Source organism: Manis pentadactyla, chromosome 5, assembly GCF_030020395.1.
Source record: "Manis pentadactyla isolate mManPen7 chromosome 5, mManPen7.hap1, whole genome shotgun sequence".
Lineage (NCBI taxonomy): Eukaryota > Metazoa > Chordata > Mammalia > Pholidota > Manidae > Manis > Manis pentadactyla.
In genome coordinates this window covers 38,644,880-38,650,926 of record NC_080023.1, presented here as the reverse complement: position 1 = coordinate 38,650,926, position 6,047 = coordinate 38,644,880, and positions in this window count along the sequence as shown.

Below are 6,047 nucleotides of genomic sequence, written 5' to 3'. Positions count from 1 at the left end.
AGATTGTGAAATACATTTTTGTATAAGGGATATGCTGCCTCCAAAACCCAAAGAGACATTATGCTCCTTCCTTAATGATAGAAAGGGAAGGCCTGATGCAGCAAATTTCCTTTTACCTTCACAGGGATATCTGGTCATGTCCAAGCCATTGAACTCCTAGGAATTTCATCAAGGTTTAAGCTCAATGTTCCTCAAGGGAATCCAATATCCCCTTCATTAAGAGACCCTGGTTCCAGGAACTAACTCAACACTAGAAATTGGTTGAGGGGCTTGTGTTAATTCAAATCACATCTCTCTCTTAACCAGCTCTAGTGCTTTTCTGACCACATGAATCAGTAAGAGTCTGTGAACTGATCATCTAGCTCAGGTCTAAGGACACAGTATCAGTTAGCTAACATGAAGGATCTCTACAGATGAAACTATGCTAATTATTGTGTAACCTGGGTTGTCCATTTTAATAACCATGCTCACCTTAATTCCAGTGATTAAGCGCTGTGACTTGGCCCCTTCGATTTTACCATACCCACTGGACACAGGGAATCCCTGGGATCCCATTATCCACCATTGTACTTTGGGAATCCAGCTTGATGGCAGCATTTCCCACCGTCATCCTTGGCCTACAGGTAATTGCTACCTCAGAGCTCTTCAAGGCTCCTGGAGCTTCCCCAATGAATACATTAGGTTAAGGGAATCTCCTTGGACAAACGCAGGGACATAGATTGGAGTTGGTGAGCAAGACAAACCCACACTAACATCTATTTCTTCCTAAATCTTTAGATACCTACTTCCAGTATATCACAGATGTTTTAATATCATTATTTGTTTCCTTTGGGTAAAGGTTTAGTCAACCACTAAAGCAAACTGGTAGAAACACTTTCAGCCCCTTGATTAAAGCTACTGCATTCAGAATCTGCTTACTGCATGTACCCATTTCAAAATTTGGCAATCCAGCATTATAATTCTTCTGCCCTCATCCAACATGTTTAGAATTCATTCCCATAAAGGCTTCCAAGATTTCTGTCAAAATTTTTGTTGAGTATGGCACCCCTTTACATGGCTAAGAGGAGATTTGAAGATTTGAAGACTAGAAATGGCTTTCAGGTATTTACATGTAGTTGCTGTGTTCTTCTTGGACCAAGAACTACAGTGAGACAAATGAGAGTGAAAGTATATAAGTAGAAGGAGATTCTGCCTCTCTGGACCCTAATGGCCATAGAAAACTATATTATTTTTAGCTGCCAGTCAAAAACCACACAAACAGACACATTGTGTGCTACAAACGGGATGAGCAGGGAGTTAGTTCCTGGGTAGGACCCATTCAAAGAGGCCCTGGGGGATACTATTACAACATCAGGCCTGCTAGCAAGACATCCTTAAAATAAAATATATTATGTTGTTTATGAGGTGAATGAGTAATTGATATAATAAAGCTCCATCAAGACCTTTTAGGGTTTTCATTAAATGTCAGGCTTTGATAAATCTCCAGCCGCTGTACCTCTTCCCTGTAAGTGTCTCATGCCCTAAACAGGACTATATTCCTTTGTAACATGGCTGCCTAAGGGTCATTCTTCAAAAACTCCTTCCCACCTTTGACATTTTTATGGAATGGCCCTTTAACATGAAATATGAAGGGTTTTCGTGACAGTAATGTCCTTGTACGTAGTCACTGAAATAACAGTGCGGGTTAACCTGAGAGGGTAAAGGTGTCCTTGGCAGAAATATGAATGATTTCCTTTAAAACAGAGATCATGATTCATCTGTCATCTAAAAGACAGTATCACATAGCAGCTCAAAACATGGGTTCTGTAACCTGACTCACCAGATTCCAATCCTAGCTCTGCCACTTACTCTCTGAGTCACCTAGAAAGTGGCTAAATCTCTGCACTTCAGGTTCTTCATCTATAAATAAGGAAATATGATAGGACGTGCCTTACGAGATTGTTATAGGCTTTCAACAAAGTTAAGGTATCCAAATCAATTAAGATAGCCGATCTTTAGAAAAGTGGAAGGACTATGTAGTTGTTGGCTGTTGATTTTGTATTTTTGTCATATCTTCTTTACTTTACTTACTGTAATTTTGTGCTAATTAGCCAAAGAAATACAAATAATACCAACAACTGATGTGTCTATATCATTGAATAGTTTATAAAGTGTTACCTTAAGGTTATTTTATTTGATCTTTATATTCATTTTGGTATGAGTAATTGTCATCTCCATTTGTCATTGAGAAACCTGAGGTTCAGACAGATGCTGTGGCTTGTCAAAAATCACAAAAGTAGTGTAGACAGAATTTAAATTTTTGTTATGTGATCCTACATCCCTTCCTCTGACAGGTGTGACTTAATTATTTGATTCATCAGGCTTACCAGAGTTTACACACTTGATTGCAAAGCATTGCCATTTCTTGAGGGCTATTGTGTGCTAGGCATTTTTATATTATCAAATAATATTACACCAACTCTGCAAATTCATACTGATAACATCTGCTTTTATAGAGAATAAATGTAAGCTAACAGAAATAAAGTATGATGCTTAAAGTTATAGAGATAGTAAATGTAGCAGCTTTGAGGTTCATTGCTTCATTTATTATTCATTCAATAAATGGCTATGATGGGGCAGTCTACCAGATATTGGGACAGTATGGAAAAAGAAAAAAGACAAAAACATCCTTTCATTTAGGTGTGACAGTCTAGATAAGAGACAAGAACTAAAGAAATGTTTATGGAAAAATATGCTTAAGAATGAAAAAATATACAATTTGTATTATAGAAAGCACAGTAGAATGCAAATTCTACAGGCACATTAAACTGTTCATTGTGGTGTCCTTAGTATATGGAAGAGTGCTTGAACTCCAGTGCTCAGTGACTGTTTCTTGAATTAAATTAATCAGTGAATTATAAAATATAGCAAATGTCATGAAGGAAAAGTACTGCATACAATGAGATGGCAAAATGGAGGATTTAATTTAAACTAGGTATTGGGGCTTCTTTGAGGAAGTACCAGATAAGCTGAGACTGAAAATAGGACAAGGAACTAGCCAGATGAAGAGTGAGATGGAGTGATCCAGGTATAGGAAAATCATCTGCAAAGCTCTAAGGTATCAGTGAGTCACAGCAATGAAAAAACAAAAGAAGGTGATTCCGGCTGGAGCGCTTTGAGGGAAGGAAAGAGCTACAAAAATGGAGTAGGGGAGAGAAGTGAGAAGTATGTGAGAAGGTTGTGGGTCTCAAAGGCCATGGTAATAATAGTACATTTTGTCCATGGTACAATAGGAAATCATTGAATGATTTGAGCAGAACATAATCAGATTTCTACTCTGTAAAAGACCATTCTGGTAGTTATATAAAGAATAAGTTACAGGTAGGCAAGATGGGAAATGCAAAGTGTTGCAGTAGTCCAAGTAAGAGTTGATGGCTGCTTGGATAAATTGGCAGCAGAGATAGAAAGAAGTTGGATAATGATAACAATAGCAAAAATTGTAAAGATTAACTGAACACTATGTGTCAGACACAATTCTAAGAGCTTTATATAAATTGCCTAATTTAATTTGCACAGCAATCATATGGGAATTAAGGCATTGAAAAGACAAGTAAGCTCTTATTCTTACACAGTTAGTATAGAGAATCTTGAGTTTGCACCTAGTCTGTCTTATTTATAAGCCAGTGGTCACTGCAACCTATTTATTGGAGAGATAGGTGATAAGATCTGGGATTACTGAAAAGAGTTCATGAGAGATTCAGTGATATATATATCTAGAAAAACTGTGATGTTTCTGGTTTGACTAGGCTAGTTTTAGTTGCATGCATGTATCTGAAGCCCAATAGAAGTTCCTGGACCTACAGTATGATTTAAAGGGATATATTTCAGTATTTAAAATGTATATATATATATATATATACACACATATATAGCTTGGAAATACATGAGGTTATTCAGTATTCAAAATGTGTGTGTCTATATATAATATATATATATATATATATATATATATATATATATATATATATATATACAGCTTTGGAAATGAGGTTGCCTAATGTGACAGTGTGATGCAAAAAAATTGTAGTTGAACTAATATTTGAGCAACTCCAAAACATTGGGGGTCACAGAGAACAAACATGAGGAAACATAAAGGAGCCTAAAGAGAGTTAGCAAAAGATGCAGAGGAAAACCAGAAAGCATTGTGTCATGACATCCATGAGTGTTTTAAGAGAGAGGATGGTCAACTGATCAAATGTAGATGAAAGATCACACAAGATGAGTTTGGGCAAATTCTAGTAACATGGAGATATCGGGGGCGGAAGCCAGATCACAGAGTTTGATGAGTGAACAAGTGGTGCAGAAGTAGGGCAGGATGGCTATTAATGGTATTAAATGACAGGCATGGAAGATAGAGTGGGTAATGAGCTTAATATAGTATATATGTATGTTTTAATGTTATCCATGAGCATATTTGCATGTTGGTGGGGAAATCAGATAGAAAGAAAAATATGGAAGATGCAAGAAAGAATGGAGACAGCAAGTAACAAAAGGTCAGATTCACAAATTATAATAGAGAAGCAAACAAATAAACAGATTAGAAACTATAGATGCATTTGTTGCCTGTCACCAAGGACCAGCTTTAGAGCCTTCTAGTGGCCAGGTACAGGACTAGGAGGCTGATCAGAGTGACAAAGAAAGGGTGTGTGCTTTCAGTCTTCTGTAATTCTTTTGTGCTGGCCATCTCTTCTGTTTGATTTAAATAATAATCTTATTGAATAAACTAAGGTGACTAAGTTTGTTAATTTTGATCATGGTGACTCATAAATAGGGAAAATAATTAATTTCCAGGGCCTGATGGGAAGAAATAAGTCAAACAAGATCTGGATTTTGTCTACTTAGAGATGGACACTTGAGACCTTTGCTGTTGAACAGAGATCTCTTAATGGCGCCAGAAATACATAAAAGTATTAAATGTCACTCATGTATTATTCATCCAATGATACACTGAATACTTATTCATTCTACAGGGTGGCATATGATAAGACAAATAAGGTATGCTATTGAGTGGTAAGTTCAGGAGCCAGTTATCACTGTTTTTTCTTTATTTGCTTTGTTTTGTTTTGTTTTTACTGAAGTATAGAGTTTGTGTCCATGAGAAGAAAAGTAAATTGAGAGAACTAGAACATGACTGAAAATGTCTTTTGCTCTGGGGAAGCCAGGTGTCAAGATAGTGATGAGGGTGGGGAAAGAATATCGGTGTCCCTTAATCCTCTCCATCCTCCCTATACTGTACCTTCTAGAAATTACTGCTCTGTGCTGGGTACTGCACTAAGGCTAAAGTAAATAAATTAGATTTAAAACCTACTCTCAATGGGTTAACAACAATGACAACAAACATTTTTTGAGGAACTTCTATTATTCACATACTGTTTTAAGTGATCCTTGATATTTAATCCATTTAATCCTTTAAACAACATAGAATTCTTATCCTCTTTTTACAGGTAAAGAAACGAAGGCACAAAGTGGTAAGCCTTGCTCATCATTGCATTCTTAGTGCCAGTCACAGACATCATAATTTCTTAATCAATATTTTTAATGAATACCTGAGTGGCAGCTGAATGATACCAGAGCCCCACTTTGCTAGAGTCAAGCTTCCACATACATAATCAGGTTGCTGTCTCACTGGCCATTTGGTGGAATGACTATAAGACAATGGCTCTCAAACTTTCTGATGCCTGATAATCTCTAGAGGTTCTAACTAAAAATTAGAACTCATTAGGTATTGAGAGAAGCCCATGAAGCTGCTTTTATAATAGGTATTCCAAGCATTTATTCTAAGATGATGTCTGGACAAATTTTGAAAAAAAGAAAATTGCTGTGCACTATGAGTTGGTAGTTACTACACTAGGTGCAAGACTAGTGGATAATGGTTGTGGCTCAGCCCATCAAAGAACGAGAAGGGGAATGGTGACTTCAGTGACAATATAAGGAAATTATCAGCTGCAGTGGGATCTGGCTACCTATTCTCTTCATACATGTTGCTGAGCTTCTCAACCTTGGTACCA